At 42.2% G+C, this 20690-nt stretch overlaps 1 protein-coding gene across 6 annotated transcripts in view; it reads right to left on the bottom strand.

Moving 5' to 3' along the window:
- LOC139274170 (ATP-binding cassette sub-family C member 9-like) overlaps nucleotides 1-20690 on the bottom strand; it is a 343814-nt gene that overhangs the window by 304643 nt on the left and 18481 nt on the right. For 5 of the 6 annotated variants that reach the window (XM_070891221.1, XM_070891210.1, XM_070891216.1 and 2 more), the window contains one exon: nucleotides 736-781. The gene's annotated coding sequence lies outside the window, so the exon portion shown is untranslated. Of the gene's footprint in view, nucleotides 1-731; nucleotides 782-20690 lie in introns of all 6 variants that reach the window. The other variant, XM_070891227.1, reaches the window with a different exon arrangement.

The following is a 20690-nucleotide window of genomic DNA, read 5'->3' on the forward strand; positions in this document are numbered from 1 at the left end:
TGAGAGGGGGGGGGAGGGGAGGCAAGGGAAATTGGGCAGGAGTCATGAGAGGCAGGAGGAGAGTCCAGAGTTCAGTGACAGTATGGGTGTGGCTAGTGGCAGCAGCAAGCAGGGAGAAACATGGTGAAGACAGCATGGCTGGAGGCAGTTGGGGAGTGGGGAGGAAATAAAAGGGTGAATGACAATGCTCTCCTTCCATCCCAGAAAATAGTGGGGGTGTTCCTCTGGTTTTGCTTCACTGTTGAGGGTAAATTTGGGATTTAGCAGATCTGTAGAGGGGGATCCAAGGTTTGACAGAATGCCTGGTGGAATATCAGGTTTGTGTCACTGGTAGATTCCTGGTGTGCGTCATCACGGAGGGGAAGCAACTAGTTTGTAACTTTCCAAGGAGTTTCTACAAACATTAGATTTGGTGTTTTGCAATCAGTTCCTGGAAGTATATTTGTCTGGTTTTCCAGTGTCGCAAGAATGTTTACATTTTCTCACTATCAACCATGCATTGTAGAGGCTTCGTTTCATATCAAAATTCAACCTGCTGGGTTTTTGCTTATATTCCCTCTGTGTCTCTCCCTCTCACATTTCATCTCTCTTGTTCACTCTTTCTTACAGGTATCAAAAATTAGAATGCTCACATTATCTACAATAAAACCAAGATGATAATCAGAGGCTTTACTAGCTTTCAAAATTAAACTTGTGTTTTTAAAAAAAAAACTCAGTATACTGTACTGTACCTACAGATATGTCTAATCTTGCACGTTTTCTTCGGTACGCAGCACTGGACCTAAAAATATAGAGATAGTAAAAATTAATCGTATTCAGGTTTCACCAGCAACATAGTAGTTAATCTAAATTCCTTATCATGATTATTTAAAATATTCACAGTAATTATGTACTGTCAACTGCTACACTCAAGGTTTTTGCTCAATAATGATCCTTCATTCTCGTGACCTTGTTCTTTCACTATATGACTCAATGCTCAATATTCATGTCTAGCATTCATCTGTGGTTATACAAGATAAAAAAAATTCTGACTAACCACAAAGGCTTTAGTTAGAATTGAAAAGATGCGGTGCAGAGTTTTTCATATAATTTTTTTTAAATTGGTGTCTTGAAAATTGATGACAATAAGAATTTGAAACTTTACATGATGCACAATTTAGTGTAGGCAATTTTAAAAGAATGTTAATTGTTTTTGGGATAGGGAGTGCAAGCAAGGAATCTATAATTAAAATAGGCTAGGGTTGCAATGATAGCAGCTGCGATCATCAGCTGTTTGGGCCTGGGAAGAACTGTGATGGCAACAGTGGGAAGAGAAATCACAAGCAATGCCACAGTGCCATGGTGCAAGGAGGGGGCGAAGAGCGAAGCGCTGGAGCGTAATGGCAGTGGGAAATTAGATAGTAAGAGTAGAGCGTCACTGTCGTAACCGTAGATGCGATTCCCAAGTGGTGTGTAACCTCGCAGGTGTCAGGGTAAGAAAAATAACGGAGCAGAGGCAACAGCTCTTCAAGAGAGGAAAATCACCCAAAACTTTTAGTTCATGTTACAGCCAATGATACAGGAAAAAGAGTAACATTCAGGTTCTGCAAAAAGAGTTTGAGAATTTAGGAGGTAAATTAAGACAGAACCTCAGCGAGTAGCGGTTTGAATATATTTGTTCTCAGGGTGTGGGCAATGGCAAAGCAGCATTTATTGGTCATCCCTAGTTAGACTGACAACTGACTTGCTTAAGATGCAATTGCATAGTGTAAAAGTGTATTGGGCAGCGTTTATAATTATGGAATCAATTATTAAGGATGTCATAGCAGTGCATTTGGAAAGAGGTAATATGATAGGTCCAAGTCAGCATGGATTTGTGAAAGGGAAATCATGCTTGACAAATCTTCTGGAATTTTTTTGAGGATGTTTCCAGTAGAGTGGACAAGGGAGAACCAGTTGATGTGGTATATTTGGACTTTCAGAAGGCTTTCGACAAGGTCCCACACAAGAGATTAATGTGCAAAGTTAAAGCACATGGGATTGGGAGTAGTGTGCTGACATGGATTGAGAACTGGTTGTCAGACAGGAAGCAAAGAGTAGGAGTAAATGGGGACTTTTCAGAATGGCAGGCAGTGACTAGTGGGGTACCGCAAGGGTCTGTGCTGGGGCCCCAGCTGTTTACACTGTACATTAATGATTTAGACGAGGGGATTAAATGTAGTATCTCCAAATTTGCGGATGACACTAAGTTGGGTGGCAGTGTGAGCTGCGAGGAGGATGCTATGAGGCTGCAGAGCGACTTGGATAGGTTAGGTGAGTGGGCAAATGCATGGCAGATGAAGTATAATGTGGATAAATGTGAGGTTATCCACTTTGGTGGTAAAAACAGAGAGACAGACTATTATCTGAATGGTGACAGATTAGGAAAAGGGGAGGTGCAAAGAGACCTGGGTGTCATGGTACATCAGTCATTGAAGGTTGGCATGCAGGTACAGCAGGCGGTTAAGAAAGCAAATGGCATGTTGGCCTTCATAGCGAGGGGATTTGAGTACAGGGGCAGGGAGGTGTTGCTACAATTGTACAGGGCCTTGGTGAGGCCACACCTGGAGTATTGTGTACAGTTTTGGTCTCCTAACCTGAGGAAGGACATTCTTGCTATTGAGGGAGTGCAGCGAAGGTTCACCAGACTGATTCCCGGGATGGCGGGACTGACCTATCAAGAAAGACTGGATCAACTGGGCTTGTATTCACTGGAGTTCAGAAGAATGAGAAGGGACCTCATAGAAACGTTTAAAATTCTGACGGTGTTAGACAGGTTAGATGCAGGAAGAATGTTCCCAATGTTGGGGAAGTCCAGAACCAGGGGACACAGTCTGAGGATAAGGGGTAAGCCATTTAGGACCGAGATGAGGAGGAATTTCTTCACCCAGAGTGGTGAACCTGTGGAATTCTCTACCACAGAAAGTTGTTGAGGCCAAATCACTAAATATATTCAAAAAGAAGTTAGATGAAGTCCTTACTACTAGGGGAATCAAGGGGTATGGTGAGAAAGCAGGAATGGGGTACTGAAGTTGCATGTTCAGCCATGAACTCATTGAATGGCGGTGCAGGCTAGAAGGGCCGAATGGCCTACTCCTGCACCTATTTTCTATGTTTCTATGTTTCTATTAATAAATAAAACTAATTTGAGTGATTTGCCAGGGACCTCTCTCTCACACCTCCTACCCCAGTATTGTTTGTCAGCTGTTGAGTTAAATTTGTGAATGATGAAATTCATAGGGTAATACAATAGTAGTTTCAGACTTGGACTGCAACAAAGGAAATACTACATTTTATATGGTAATAGAATACAAGGAGTAGGTACTGTTATGTAGATTAGACTTCACAATTTAAAAGAAAGGAAATGTAGAATTATGAGTCAGTAACAGGGCAGAAAGGTTCCAGTGATCTTGTGAACTAAATGTGCAAATTTCAATGGCTCGTCCTATAACTACTATGGTACTGGATTGGCTGTAACTCATCTGCTATAGCATTATAAGTCAATAGTCAAAGGTTATAAAAAGGAATGCTTATCTAGTGGCAGTTTGGATCTTATTTGGTCAGGAATATCATACCATGATATTTGGGATATTTTTCTAGTTTAGACATTCAATGTTAACATTAGGAATAGCACATCCAAATAAAGAATAAAACTCCTTCTACTCTCTATTAACCCAGGAAAGCACCACTTGCTGCATCAATTCTAATCGAAGAGAGACTGACTACTGTGAGAAATATACATGCAACATGCATTTCTTCTGAAATTCCAGTTTGGTGCAATATTGGGGCAGAATTGAGGAAGCTTTATTCTACATATTCATGCTTTACCTGAATTATGATTAAGCAATGCTAAATATTAAAAGAGGAAGCATTACATTATCCAACGCTTTTCCCTCTGCTTAACGAGCACTGTTTTTTATATATTCTGCCCAACAGGTTCATTGACATGGAGTGCGCCAAAAACCTGCTTTTCCGATCTGTCAAGATTTAGCTTGACAGATCCTCCACATCCCCGCGGGAAGGACATTCGCACGGATAAGATTGGGCTATTTGCCCAGCGAATGTCCTTGAAACTTTTACGCCTGGTAAAAGCAGGCGCATAGCCTACTTTTACCAGCGTAAGAGTGTTAAAACATATAAAAATTAAATTGAAATACACATTTTGAGAGTAAAAACCCTGTCCATTCAGGTAACTTTATTTTAAACCCTATTAAAACACATTAAAAAAATCCAAAAAATGTTTTTTTTTGAACATTTAATTAACTTTAATTTCAATTAATTTTAAATATGTTTTTTTTTTATTTATTCTGTTGTGTTTCTGTGTTTTAGGGGGTTATTTTCATTGATAGTAATGGCAACTCGGAGAAACGGAGTTCCGATTACTATCAATGTGAATACTGCAGAGTGATTGGTGGTCCAGGCCCACATGACTCCTGCTTTTTCTTGTGTGCGAGGAAGTCCTCTTCCCGTACGCTACACGTCAAACCTAGGCCTCCGACTGGAATCAAAGGCGCCTCCGGGACCACCAGATACATTCGGAGAAAAATTCTGGATCGGAAGCGTTCGTCCAAAGGAAGCCTCCAACCGGAATTTTAGTCCCAAATAAAACCTCATCGATAGTAGATTATCTCCTAATCAAGATCACCACCTTAAAAGTGTTTCTAAAGTTGGCATTAACTTTGATTCTCAGTAGTTCACATTGCTCTATTGAAAACAATGTACAGCAGAAAATCAACCAACACAGAATGCCAACTGATATGAAAACAGAGGCGCACTGGCCAATATAGAGTCATCAGGAATTACTTATGGTCCTCCTACCTAGGTCTTGATGTTGATCCTAGCTTTGAAAGGAAAAGGTAGGAATGCATGAAGAAACATGTAACTCAGGTAATTTGAAGAACATTATGGATAGTGGAAGAATTTTGTACAAGAAGATTTAGTTTTAATGGTGTCAAGATAGGCATGCACTGCAAATATGACTGCTGCCATCAAACCCAGGATCTACACATGTAGCTTGCCTCCATTTAAAGTAAGGGACTTTTGACAAATGGGTAAATACGTTACTTGGTGCTGTATTGAGTCATAAATATATATTTTTGAAAACCATGGTTCCTGCATCGAATTGCTATCCAGTGACTTATGCTGGAAAATCTATCGGGATCAAGCTTTTCCATGATACCCCAAACAGTTGAATAGCCCATCACTCTGAGCTTGCATTAGAAGAATGGCAACTTGAGCAAAATAACAGAGGGCTGCCAGCATCCATGGATCTTAATTTTCTGGGAATTTGCGCTATAATAAATGACAAATTAACACCGTTTGCGAATTAATACTTAAAAATTCCTAGAAATAATGCAGTGAATGAGTTATGCCATGAGCTGCGTTGTGCCAGTTTGATGGCAAATATGTGCCGCTCCGCCATTAGCCTGGCCAAAGCGGATAAAAGTCAGTTTCTCCTCTCCGCCCTCCATTGTAGTCAATGGCAATTGCCAATTTGGTGGATTTAACCACTATTCGCGTCGCAGTGAGTTAGACTGAAAAATAATGGCATAAGTGACCAGGCAATTACATGATTTTTGGTCGACACATAACTCTTAGGCTGAGAGTACAACTAAGGGTTCATTGAAGCTGTTGAGGCTCACCCAGACAGTTTGTTTGAAGAGTATTTATTTCCTAAATCTCTCGTTTTTGGCAGTTTATTCTTCACAACTTTGCCATCGAAACTGCTGTTAGCATCTGAAGGCAATTACTTTCAAGGTCCCCACCTAGTTCTATGTGTAAGGATTGTAATGGGTTATCGACTGGACATTACCCTGATCCTGATTTTTATGGATGAGCTGGAGAAGGAGCCGAGGGAGCAGGTGTGTTGCTTGAGGCACCATGGCTGGAGGCTGAACCGATCTTGCTACTATCCCCCGCAGTGTGTGTACAGGGAATGGATGCCATCTAAGGCAGTCAGAAGGGCTCTGCATGTGCAGACCATGCTTCAGCAAGAAAGTAATTGGTCATCTATGTTCGATGGTCCATGAAGACCTAAAGCCGGCATCCACCTCAGCAAGGTGGTGTCAATAAAGGTGTCGATAGCCCTCAATTTCTATGGTACTGGTTTCTTCCAGTTAGACACTGGAGACCAATGTGACATCAGCCAAGTTGCTGTGAGGACCAGTGTTCTGCAGGTGACAGATGCTACCTTCTGCAGGGAATCAGACTTCATTAAATACAACATGTTCCCTGCGCAGCCACAAGATGTAAGGGGCAATCGATGGGACCGTGTGTCACTGAAGGCTTCACTTGAAGAACCTGACAGTTATCGACAGGAAGGGTTATCACTCACTAAATGTGCGAATTGGTTGCGATGCCCAACTGAGGATTCTGCACGTTATTTCAGAGGATCAAGGAAGCGCTCATAACGCCTTTGTCCTTCACCACTCCAACATCCATGGTTCATTCAGTAGGGAATGGCAAGGACATCGATGGATCTTGGGGTACAAGGCCTATCCAATGAAGGTGTGACTGATGACACCATCCTGCATCACCAACACAGCAAAGGACAGGTATAACCATGCACACGCGGTGGCCCAGAAGTATCCTGCAGTGTGCCCCAAATAAAGTGGCAAAGATTGCAGCAAAGATTGTAGTAGTCCGCTGCGCACTACACAATTTGCCCTGCAGGAAGGGCTTGCCCTTAACGTGGCCGACGAACTGCCCGTAGAATCAGATAATCCCAACCCGCATGCCCTTTAGCTCATGGGTGGTGGTCTCCCAGAGGAAGGCACGGTAGCGGTGGCCAATGATCAGCTCGTGGCTCAGGTGTTTGGACAATGATTACCCGCACCCAGACTCACCATTTCACCCTACCCCATTCGCCCCCCCCACCCCACCCCCCCAAAGTTCATCCAGTTAAATGGAGCTCCATATGGAGTGATAGTCCTGAGGATTGATCCCAGTGGTGACACGAACATAAAGAAGGACAAGCAAGATTTAAGCAAACAATTGAATTTTTATTAACTACAATAGTGCAATAACAAACAACCTTTAAAGAAGTTTTTTTTTAATAAACCATAATTAACCTTCTTATGTTGATTTAGATTGATTTCAGGAGGTGCAGCTAACTTATCTCTCGGTGCCACACCTTAATCTGCCTATGACATGTGGTTGATCTGCTAGGTAATCCATTGGCTGCGCTGTCCATGAGGTCCTTGATTCGCCATTGACCTCGCCACGCCTTATATGGAGGTGGTGACAGCCCTCAATTTCTACGGTACTGATTTCTTCCAGTTCAACACTGGAGACCACTGAAACATCAGCCAAGCTGCTGTGAGAATCAGCATTCTACAGGTGACAGATGCTATCTTCTGCAGGGTATCCGACTTCATTAAATACAACATTTTCCCTACGCAGCCACAAGATGCAAGGGGCTATCGATGGGACCCTGTGTCACTGAAGGCTTCACTTGAGGAACCTGACACTTATCAACAGGAAGGGTCTTATATTCAGCAAATAACAGTGCAAATATAGATCGCTATAAATGGGGAGCTGAAAATGGCATGTGCCTCAAATCACGCTGTTTCAACGATCTCCGGTCCCATGAAACCGTAGTCAGCAAGAGTCATCAGATTCAAGCGAGGTGAAAAGTTGGAGAGAACAAAATAGCGGGAGGAGGAGTTAAACTTAAAAATCTTGAGAAGGTCTAACCACAGAAAGACTAAGGGGTCGAAATTCCATTTTACAACGTCGCCCATTAGCACCGATGTCTGTGTTAAACAGCATCCACGGCTCAGAAGAAATTCAGTCGGCTCTTTGGTAGAGGCGCCAAGAGGTAATGCTGCGCCATCTAACACCACCCACGTGGTGACGCCATCCAGCTGACAACACCCCCTTGGCGCCACTCTCGCGACATTTGTTTTGTTTGGATGCCTAATGACAAGACGTCCGTACTGCCTGTGAAAAGTGGAGGGAACATCGCGATGCTCGGGCGTATTTGCCCCGGAGATCAAGGTAAGTTTTTTTCTTTCTTTATTTCATCTTCTTTCCATTAGTTGTAACAGTGGGGAAGTTTGTGTGTAGGTCAGAGAAGTTTGAGTGTTTTTTCTTTCTTCCCGTTTTCCAGCTGGCGTGGTGGCAGCCTCCCGTTGCGAAATTCAGAAGGTCTCCTGAGCTCCCGTCCAAGGATGAGTGTGCAACACCACTTTGTAGCGCTGCTCTCTCATCTTTGGGCGTAAAAACTGAATGACAGTTTGAGTCTGCACCTAACGTCTGGCGGTAAAATCAACACTCAGGCAGTGACACCGCCTCAAAAACGGCGGTACTGAATTTTGACTCCTAAGAGTATATTTGTTGCATTAGCCATCTTTGTGGCCTCTCAGAGTGAGATTGCTATTTAATACCAAATCACACATAGTTGTGTGCTGCTGACCCATACCAATAATTAAATGGATTGAGATAACTGCATACAGCCAGCAGAATGAAACATTCATCCCATTGTTCTGTACTAGATTCAAACCCAGGTACCATAGAAACATAGAAACATAGAAAATAGGTGCAGGAGTAGGAGTAGGTGTAGGACCAGACTTAAAAGAACATGTGCTAACCCACTGCAGCAGCCTGTTCCAACGATACCTACTTTAAATTAAAATTGTAATTGGTTAATTTTATTATGAAATAACTTTACCGTGTAGTTTTCCCTGAATCTGCTTCAGTACTCGGATTACAATTGTCCCCTTACACAATTCAGTGCATTACTTTTACTGCATGACACAAGTTACAGATATTCAGGGACTTTCCTTAGCCCAACCCATCCTAGGAAACTAAAATTAAATCCCAATCACAGTTTTCCCATCTTTGATAATGCAATTTCATTACAGTAAATAATTTCACAAGCCAGCTCCAATCCATTACAGTAACTAGTGAAACTGGAAAGCATCCAGTAGGAAAGAAACATGCCCAAACATAACCTTATAACATTGTATTGTTTAGGAATCTATTCATTCAGTGTTAGGTTATTCATTTTATTTAGCTAGTTACATCCAGATTGCACTTGTGATTGTCACTTGAATATTGAAAACTTTTCAACTGACTTATCATGAATTCTGACCCTCATGCAAAAAGACTTAGATTTTCTCAGAAAATGTAATTAAAACCCGACATTGCTTTGTATGCATCATCCTTCAGAAAAATCAGGACATTTTAGCTCAGTCATTGATGGCTCTGCCAGGTGGAAATTAGGGCCCAAGTTGCTCCTATTTTTTGGAGCAACTAGTTTAGTATGGAGTATCTTAGAAATCGCAATTCTCGGCATTTAGTTTGCTCCAGTTCTAGTTAGTTAGAATAGTTTCGTTTTAGTACAGTTTTTTCTCAAAAGGGGGTATTACCAGCCACTGATGCCTGTTTTGCAAGTTTAGGCAGCGAAAAGTTATTCCAAGCTAACTTAGAACGGAGTGTCGATTTTTGTACGTTCAGAAAAACTTTGTCTACACTTTAGAAATTAGGTGCAGGTAGCAAGAGATTGGGGGGCGGGGGGGGGGGGGGGTGGAAGGGAAGTTAGGGGATTTTACAAAGCATTAAACACCACTTTTACCAATAAAGAGCCATCATCAATAATAAATGATAAATAAATCAATAAAATCAATTAAAAAAAATTTTAAAAATTTAAAATAAAAAATAAAAAAAATCAATAAATAAAAAATGTAAAGTTTCTACTCACCTACTGCAGCACCGGGAGCCCTCCAACAGCCTGCCGAAGAGCTGGTTGGGTGAGCCCTGCCACCGAGGAGGTATTCGGGCAGGGCCCACCACCGCGGTGTAGTTCGGGCGGGGCCTGCTACCGAAGAGCTGCTGCTCTGGCGGGCCCCTCCGCCAAAGAGGTGCTCGGGCAGGCCCCGCCACTGAAGAGGTGCTGGTCGGGGGGGTCCTGCCACTGAGGAGGAGTTTGGGCGGGGACCACCACCGAAGAGCTGCTGGTCAGGCAGGGCCCGCCACCAGGGAGGAGTTCAGGCAGGCCCCGCTGCCAAAGAGGTGCTATCGGGCGGGCCCCGCCGTCGAGGAGATAAGGGCAGTGGCGACGAGGCGAGGGATGGTGAGGCAGGCAGGCCACTCGCCCGGGATAGGGGCGGCAAACAGCACGACGCCCTTCGACCAGAGATAGGGTCACCAGGAGACAGGACGCACTGGGAGGACCAGGAGCCACTGCGCACGCACGTAGACTCCACTGCGCATGCGCGCAACTGCCGGCATTCTTTTTGTCACAGGGCTGTAGCTCCGCCCCCAGCTGTTTGTGTTGCGCTGCATTGACTGTGAAACAGGCCTGCTGGACTCGGAGAATCGCGAGTTAAGTTTTAGGTGCCTTTTTTATTCTAAAAAATAGGCGGGCCTCTTGGAGTGCGCCGTTCTGGGAGGACATCCGAAACTTGGGCCCTATGTGATGTTCGGGAAGCTTCCTTTCAAATATTTACCACTGCATGCATTCACTTAGATAGATCTGCACTTCAACATTTTAACAAGCCCTCAGCTATGGCATTAATTACAATGATGTAGAGTTGCCTTCTTTGTCAAATCAAAAGCTGAACAGGGCAGGACAGAGATAGGCACAAGTGAAACCTAATTTGAGTTCTGAAAGTTTCTTAGCTGCTGATGAAAATTAATTCAAGAACTTACTAATTAATACCCTTAAAAATAAGACTTTTTCTATTCAGTTTACATTTCCAGATGATCAACTCAAGCCTTGGTGATAATGGTACTGGGAATCGATTGTGTCAAATCTAAGGAGGCTCACTGTATTCACACCTTGCATAACAGGATTTTTTTATAAATCGAGTAAGACTCTAGCATATTCTGGATTTACTTAAATCCAACACAGACATCTCAAAGAACTACCAATGCAGTGCCACTCACAGCAATTTGATGACTCCACTCAGCTGAACAGCTCAGGCTGCCTTCATCAGTCTTTATATGGTAAGGATTGCTCAGAATCCAGACAGAATTACAATTTTAACAATTTTAACAAGCATCACCATGCATAGTTACACCCACGAGTTGTGGATAGTTACACCCACGAGTTAGTCAATTGCCACCTCGAGAGAAAATTTCCAATTAACTGCAGCTGAAATGAAAAAACGTTTACAAAAAAAAGCTAATTAGATTTTTATAATTATAGTAAATTGATTCACCATAAAACAGTCCATGACAGTATCATTTCAAATATACAAAGAGGGGTTAATGGGGCAGACTTTCACTTGGCGAGGGTGGTAAACTGATGGTTTCAGGCGCCTGTTATGCTCCCCCACGCCCCCATCCGATTGACTTTAATGGAACTGAAAATTGGGCAGGAGTATGACGGGCGGCTAATCCATTACCACTACTGTATTGTTTTCATGCCAAAAGTGAAAAATGGCTCCTATATCATTTATTTAAAATGGTCCCTGATTTTAACAGTTAAAACTAAAGCGAAAAATATGACTAAGTGTACTTGTACTTGTTACGCTGGAATAACAGGAGTCAAACACTAAAATGGCATACTAGTTGGTATACGAAAAGTTACTGGGCAGTAATTTGCAGCCTCTACGTACGAGGTGCGCAAGTTCCGGATTTTCGTATATGCGTTTCGCCATCTTGATAGGTCCAACGCATCCCCGGGAAAAGGGCATCCGCGGGTGGAGAGTTGGGCTATTTGCCCAACTTCTGCCCTGCGAATGCCCATGAAATTCTTACACCTGGTAAAAGCAGGTGCAAGGCCCGCTTTTACCAGCGCAAGAGTTTATTTTTACCCTCTTAAAACATTTACATTTATTTTTAGACAAATTAAACTTTTGTTCTAAATATTTAATTAAATGGCATTTTAATTAATTTTAAATATGTCATTTTTTTTTTTATTTATTTGATGCGCAGATGTATTTTTTGAGGTATTCCCATTCATGCTTATGAGGATCCTGTACATACAGCTAGAGGCCTCCGAGATACGTGGACCTCTACCCGCGGGTACCCATAGAAGCCCAGGACCGCAAATCTCCATACCTCCAGACCACCAGGCACGCGGGCACTTTATTTGCTGATCGGAGACATTTCCCCGCGCGAAGCCTCCAACTGCATATTCAGGGCCAATAGCTTATAAAAATACACAGCATCAGAACATTTCTAAAATCATTTGATAACAGAATTAGAAGTTTTGTATATATTTCTGGACAAGTTTCAGTTAATGATTAAAACATTATTTCTCTTTAAAAACTCAAAATTATATCTCTTTAAAAACTCAATCATTTCACCGCCCCCCCCCCCTCCCGCCCCCCTTTTGTATACCTGCAGCAAAACTTCCATTAGCCTAACCAATCTCCTAACCAGGTCAATATTTGCTTTCAATTCTATGAGCTTTAATTGTAGCTAACGGTTTATGTGGAACCTTATTGAATTTTCTGGAAGTCCATATAAACTACATCCAAAGATGTTAACCTCTCTACTACTTTAGTTACTTCCTCAAAAAATTCAATTAGATTTGTTGGACATTGCCTACCCTTTACAAATCCATGTTTGCTCTCCCTAAGCAGCTCAAATTTCTCTAAGTGCTCAGTCACTCTGCTCTTAATTATAGATTCCAATAACTTCCCCAAAAGAGAGAGATTTTAAGTTGAAGAACTCTATTAGCCAGTTAGGCATTGTGCTAACGTCACAGAAGCCATCACGAGCATCCTAGAGGGTGGTAGGTCCGTCATCTCGATTACTCCAAGTCGAAAGGCCAAAGTTGTACAAGATCAAAGCAACAAGTTATAGTTATATCAGCAATAAGCTGAACTGACTAGACTTTTTGGGGTAGAATTTCTGTTTGGTTGCACTGGTTTTTTCACACAATTCGCCCGAAATTGGTGTAGTCCACGCAAAAGATCCCGGCATTTAAAGTGCAAATTACGTTCAAAGCAACTCGAATTTCCGTGCTCTTTTCTGCTCGTTTAAAAAACATCGGGCTAGAAGCCGGCCTCGCCCACAAAACTGGCCACGCCCCTAGGATGATTGGGAGTTTCTGCTAATTGCGCTCGTTTGCAAGCCTTTGAGGAGGCTTTAAAAATTAAGCTAATTCTTTTGGGTACAAGGTCACCAATAGGTATGATTTTAAAGTTTTTGAATGTAATTTTTTTAATTTACTAAGAAACTAACTACTATACCCAAATATACCAAACAAATGGTTCTGTATAATATTTTTAAAGTCATTTTCAGTCATTTAAAATCGGGTTACTCACAGGTGGCAGACTGATTTTCAGCTGTATTAATCAAACTGCACCAAATTAATGAATATTTTTGAAAGCAAGCATTTTTAAATTATGTTTTAAAACGCTGACTAATTGCACTGGTTTATGACAGATTTTGCATTTGCAGAATGTGCAAAAAGGAGTTTGAACGGAAACTCGAAAAAAGCACTTTGCAAAACTGCCGCAATTTTGGTTGCAATTTATACCCGGTTGGGCGATTGCACCCAAAGCAGAAACTCTACCCCTTCATATTATTGATGAAAGGTAACAGTCCTGAAATGATAAGAGTGTTTCTCTTTCCACAGATGCTGCCCGAGTATTTCCAGCATTTTCTGTTTATATTTTGGACTTTTCATATATTTGACAGCCTCATTAATCAATGCATTTCATTTACCAGTTGCACACAAATCTAACCAATATTATGTCAGCCTTGGACACGAAGCATAATGGGAACAGGCCTTTGGATTAATGGTAGCTATTCCACCTCTCAGTCAGAAGGTGCAGGGTGTAAACCACGCACTAGACAGTCCAGGCAAGTGCAGACGGAATTCTGGATCGACATCCAATGGGTATGGGTTGTGGGATACAATAAAATCCTGTTAATCAGCCTGCGGATATTTCCACTACTTCATAACACAATTTCCAAGGGAAGAGTGTGAAGATACAAAAACACTTGAGGTATTCCTCTTACACAGCTAAAGTCCCAGCAAGTCAGCACCTCCTGGAGAAGTGGGACGAAAATTGAGGAGGACGACGATATTGAGATGACAGAAAATCCCACAAATATTCTGCATTGCTCTTGCTCTCTGTACACCTTTACATAGAAATATAGAAACATAGAAAATAAGGTGCAGGAGTAGGCCATTCGGCCCTTCGAGCCTGCACCACCATTCAATATGATCATGGCTGATCATTCACCTCAGTACCACTTTCCCGCATTCTCTCCATACCGCTTGATCCCTTTAGCTGCAAAGGCCATATCTAACTTCCTCTTGAATATATCCAATAAACTGGCATCAACAACTCTCTGCGGCAGAGAATTCCACAGGTTAACCACTTTCTGGGTGAAGAAGTTTCTCCTCAGCTCGGTCCTAAATGGCTTACAACTTATCCTTAGACTGTGACCTCTGGTTCTGGACTTCCCAAACATCGGGAACATTCTTCCTGCATCTAACCTGTCCAGTCCCGTCAGAATTTTATATGTTTCTATGAGATCCCCTTTCATTCTTCTAAACTCCAGTGAATACAGGCCCAGTCGATCCAGTCTCTCCTCATATGTCAGTTCTGCCATCCCGGGAATCAGTCTGGTAAACCTTCGCTGCAATCCCTCAATAGCAAGAACGTCCTTCCTCAGATTAGGGGACCAAAACTGTTGTACAGGACCTCACCAAGGCCCTGTACAACTGCAGTAAGACCTCCCTGCTCCTAAACTCAAATCCCTTAGCTATGAAGGCCAACATGCCATTTGCCTTCTTCAACGCCTGCTGTACCTGCATGCCAACTTTCAATGACTGATGTACCATGACACCCAGGTCTCGTTGCACCTCCTCTTTTCGTAATCTGTGGCCATACAAATAATAGTCTGCCTTCCTGTTTTTGCCACCAAAGTGGATATCATCATATTTATCCACATTATACTGCATCTGCCATGCATTTGCCCACTCACCTAACCTGTCCAAGTCACCCTGCAGCCTCTTAGCATCCTCCTCACAGCTCACACTGGCACCCAGCTTCGTGTCATCTGCAAACTTGGAGATATTACACTCAATTCCCTCATCTAAATCATTGATGTATACTGTAAATAGCTGGGGTCGCAGCACTGAGCCCTGCGGCACCCCACTAGTCACTGCCTGCCATTCTGAAAAGGACCCATTTATCCCGACTCTCTGCTTCCTGTCTGCCAACCAGTTCTCTATCCATGTCAATACATTATCCCCAATACCATGTGCTTTAATTTTGCACACCAATCTCTTGTGTGGGACCTTGTCAAAAGCCTTTTGAAAGTCCAAATACACCACATCCACTGGTTCTTCCTTGTCCACTCTACTAGTTACATCCTCAAAAAATTCTAGAAGATTTGTCAAGCATGATTTCCCCTTCATAAATCCATGCTGACTTGGACCGATCCTGTCACTGCTTTCCAAATGCGCTGCTATTTCATCTTGAATAATTGATTCCAACATTTCCCCACTACTGATGTCAGGCTAACCAGTCTATAATTCCCCGTTTTCTCTCTCCTTCCTTTTTTAAAAAGTGGTGTTACATTAGCTACCCTCCAGTCCATAGCAACTGATCCAGAGTCGATAGACTGTTGGAAAATGAACACTAATGCATCCACTATTTCTAGGGCCACTTCCTTAAGTACTCTGGGATGCAGACTATCAGGCCCTGGGGATTTATCGGCCTTTAATCCTATCAATTTCCCTAACACAATTTCCTGACTAATAAGGATTTCTTTCAGTTCCTCCTTCTCGCTAGACCCTCGGTACCCTAGTATTTCCAGAAGGTTATTTGTGTCTTCCTTCGTGAAGACAGAACCAAAGTATTTGTTCAACTGGTCTGCCATTTCTTTGTTCCCCATTATAAATTCACCTGATTCTGACTGCAAGGGACCTACATTTGTCTTCACTAATCTTCTTCTCTTCACATATCTATAGAAGCTTTTGCAGTCAGTTTTTATGTTCTCAGCAAGCTTCCTCTCATACTCTATTTTCCCTCTCCTAATTAAACCCTTTGTCCTCCTCTGCTGAATTCTAAATGTCTCCCAGTCCTCAGGTTTTCTGCTTTTTCTGGCCAATTTATATGCCTCTTCCTTGGATTTAACACTATCCCTAATTTCTGTTGTTAGCCACGGTTGAGCCACCTTCCCCATTTTATTTTTACTCCAGACAGGAATGTACAATTGTTGAAGTTCATCCATGTGATCTTTAAATGTCTGCCATTGCCTATCCATCGTCAATCCTTTAAGTATAATTCGCCAGTATATTCTAGCCAATTCACGTCTTATACTATCGAAGTTACCTTTCCTTAAGATCAAGACCTTAGTCTCTGAATTAACTGTGTCACTCTCCATCTTAATAAAGAATTCGACCATATTATGGTCACTCTTCCCCAAGGGGCCTCGCACAACAAGATTGCTAATTAGTCCTTTCTCATTACACATCACTCAGTCTAGGATGGCCAGCCCTCTAGTTGGTTCCTCGACATATTGGTCTTGAAAACCATCCTTAATACACTCCAGGAAATCCTCTTCCACCGTATTGCTAGCAGTTTGGTTAGCCCAATCTATATGTAGATTAAAATCGCCCATGATAACTGTTGTACCTTTATTGCACGCATCCCTAACTTCTTGTTTGATGTTGTCCCCAACCTCACTACTACTGTTTGGTGGTCTGGACACAACTCCCACTAGCGGTTTCTGCCCTTTGGTATTCCGCAGCTCTACACATCATCCAAGCTAATGCCCTTCCTTACTATTGCGATAATTTCCTCTTTAACCAGCAACGCTACCCCACCTCCTTTTCCTTTCTGTCTATCCTTCCTGAATGTTGAATACCCCTGGATGTTGAGTTCCCAGCCTTGGTCACCCTGGAGCCATGTCTCCGTAATCCCAATTATATCATATTCGTTAATAGCTGCCTGCGCAGTTAATTCGTCCATCTTATTACAAATACTCCTCGCACTGAGGCACAGAGCCTTCCGGCTTGTTTTTTAAGACACTTTGTCCCTTTAGAATTTTCCTGTAATGTGGCCCTTTTTGATTTTTGCCTTGGGTTTCTCTGCCCTCCACTTTTACTTTTCTTCTTTCCGTCTTTTGCTTCAGCCCCCATTTTACTTCCCTCTGTCTCCCTGCATAGGTTCCCATCCCCCTGCCATATTAGTTTAACCCCTCCAACAGCACTAGCAAACAGTCCCCCTAGGACATTGGTTCCGGTCCTGCCCAGGTGCAGACCGTCCGGTTTGTACTGGTCCCACCTCCTCCAGAACCGGTTCCAATGTCCCAAGGAATTTGAATCCTCCCTCTTGCACCATTCCTCAAGCCATGTATTCATCTTAATTCTCCTGCTATTTCTACTGACTAGCACGTGGCACTGGTAGCAATCCTGAGATTACTACCTTTGAGGTCCTGCTTTTTAATTTAACTCCTAGCTCCCTAAATTCAGCTTGTAGGACCTCATCCCGTTTTTTTACCTATATCGTTGGTACCTATATGCACCATGACAACTGGCTGTTCACCCTCCCCCCTCCAAAATGTCCTGCATCCGCTCTGAGACATCCTTGACCCTTGCACCAGGGAGGCAACATACCATCCTGGAGTCTCGATTGCGGCCGCAGAAACGCCTATCTATTACCCTTACAATAGAATCCCCTACCACTATAGCTCTCCCACTCTTTATTCTGCCCTCCTGTGCAGCAGGGCTACCCATGGTGCCATGAACTTGGCTGCTGCTGCCCTCCCCTGATAAGTCATCTCCCCCAACAGCACCCATGGTGGTGTATCTGTTTTGGAGGGGGATGATCGCAGGGGACCCCTCAACTACCTTCCTTCCGCTGCTCTGCCTGATGGTCACCCATTCCCTATCTGCCTGAGTAACCTTTACCTGCTGTGTGACCAACTCACTAAACATGCTATTCACGACATCCTCAGCATCGCTTAGTATATATTGGGTCAGATTTTGCTATCAAAATAACAGAAAGGCTTAATGGCATTTGTTGTTTTTGCATAAACAGTACAGCAACTTCAGGCGATGTGCAGATGCATGGTTAGATGCCAATATCCAATGGTTGCAGTCCAAATTGCGTCACTCCACCATTAGCTTCCCAAAAATGGTTTTCACTGTCTGCCTCAGCATTTACATGCATTTAGTAGCGTGAAGTTGCTGTTTTTGCATGGTAGATACAAACTAAATTTGCCACAGATATTTAAGGCTAGTAATTGCAAGAGCAAGTACCCTTTTAACGATGAGATAAGTGATAATAACTGCTAATCAGCTCACTGGCACTGAAAATTAACTATTAATAAAGTGTGGAGTCTCATTCCTTCAGGTTGTGAATTGTTTTAATGTCAAATTTTTTTGAAACTTTTAAGTTCTTACTTTTCCTTTTTGTCTCTCTGAATCCAACCTTTCTTTCCCTCTCTTTATTTCTCTTTCTGCACCTGATTTGACATTGAATTCACAATTTTAATTCATCCTCCTTCTCGGTTCTTCTCTTGTTTATTTCTCAAACCTTAAATGTCACTGGTTAAGGAGATACCCTGTTGGTTGCCCTGTTCACTTGTCCCAGATGTCCCATTTCCTTCACTTCACCACTTTCAACAACTTAGTGGGAAACATTTTATTGAGCTGTAGGGTGCAGTGTCAAGTCTAACTAATGGCAAACACCATTTGATGCCCTGCTACTAAAATCTGGCCCATTGATATCTGATTCATGATCATAATGAATAAAGCCTTGCAAATGGACACTACAACAACCGCAATATCTCAAAATACAACATTTTTATGGTTTTGTGAACCATAGTAGATTTGAAGACTCATTAAAAATGTATTAAATACAAATGGAAGTTGCAAAATAAACATTCACCTCACAGATATACAGTATCAGGAAAATGTTTCATAATTTGGAAATACCGAAAATGCTCACCATCTTCCATTTGATATTTAGAAATAGTCCTGTGATATGAACAACAGGAGTAGGAAATCCAGAACCTCAAGCCTGTTCCACCATGATCAATTAGATATGGTTGGTCTGTACCTAAACTCCAATTACTCACCTTTTTTCCATATCCCTTGATTTCCTTAACTAACAAAAAAAACTGGGCCATTATGAATTCTGCTTCTACCGCTGTTTGTGGTAGGATAATCTGTGTCCGAACAACCATCTCGTTTAGCACAATGATGCATAAATGGAATATACACTTAGCCAGATGCTGTGCCACCTTGATAATGTGTTGATGTATTTGACTTATTTAAGAGCATAAAAATTAGGAGCAGGAGTAGGCCATATGGCCCCTCGAGCTTGCTCCACCATTCAATAAAATCATGGCTGATCTTCAACCTTAAATCCATTTTCTCGCCCGAACTCCATATCTCTTGATTTCCCCAGACTCCATCTATTTACAATATATTAGCAAATTAATCTGGAAATAAATAGTTTAATGTGATAGCAGAAGAATAGATTTATTCTCAGGAGGAAAAGAAAAGATGAAAACTGGAGTGACTTTAGTTACACTGCTTTCAGTGTAGTTTCATGCAGACTGTGAAACAGGAGGACTTTCTCATTGTTTATGGAGCTGTAAAAGAGCGAGTGATGCAATAGCTTAGAAAAATCATAAATTCTAAATCTTAATTTTCACGATGACAGCTGTTTAAAGTGTTTCACTTTCCAAACTGCTCTTCCAAAGAGGCAGTGAATAACAGTAGTAGCCCAATCATAGATTAGTTGTAGTCATGAATGGGTCTTAAATGCAGCGCTTTTAAACAATTACAACCTCAGATGGTGGATTCCAGAATGGCATGTAGCCTCCTGTACCAATTGCTAACCCATTTCTAGGGGGTCGGTGTTTTTAATCTATCCAATTGTATCTAGAAATCGAGCCCGAGTTAAAAATGAAAAAAGAATGAGTTCGCAAATATTGTTTTTTTTTAAAATTTGTTCTTCAATGTGGGTGATACAGATAAAGCTGAATTTTTATTCACCATTCATAGTTGCCCTGAAGATTGTTGTGAGCCTTCCCCTTGAACCGCTGCAGTCCTTGTGCTGATAGTGTTTCCACAATGTTAGGTAAGAAATTCCAGGATTTTGACCCAAGGACAATAAATGGACAGAGATACATGCCCAAGTCAGAATGGTGAGAGACTGGAGGGAAACGTGGTAATGTGATAATGCTTCCATGATATTGCTACTCTTATCCTTCTTGATGCTAGAGTTTGTGGGGCAGAGGGGTGCTACCAATATAAGCCTGATGAGCATATCCTGTATATACTACAGCCAGTTGATGATGATTAGGTGATAAGGTGATAATTAGATGAATTAATCTATCCTGCTTTTTGTGGATAGAACATATTTGAGCAATCTTCCACATTGTTGTTAGATAGCTACCAGTGTCATGCTGAACTCAAATAGCTTGGCTAGGAGGTTAGAAGAGTCCTCTTTATACTGAGTCCCATCTTTGCCTCTGCCTCCACTCATCTGCTGCTGAAACCCTTATCCGTGCCTTAGTTACCTCTAGACTCGACTATTCCAATGCTATCCTAGACGCCCTCCCAATTTGCACCCTCTGTAAACGTGAGTTGATCCAAAACTCTGCTGCCCATATCCTAACTTGCACTAAGTCCCGTTCACCCCTCACCCCTGTGCTCGCTGACCTACATTGGCACATGATACGTGAATGCCTCAATTGTAAAATTCTCATCCTCATTTTAAAAAGCTTCCATGGCT

The sequence above is a fragment of the Pristiophorus japonicus genome, chromosome 1 (genome assembly GCF_044704955.1).
Source record: "Pristiophorus japonicus isolate sPriJap1 chromosome 1, sPriJap1.hap1, whole genome shotgun sequence".
Classification (NCBI taxonomy): Eukaryota; Metazoa; Chordata; class Chondrichthyes; family Pristiophoridae; genus Pristiophorus; species Pristiophorus japonicus.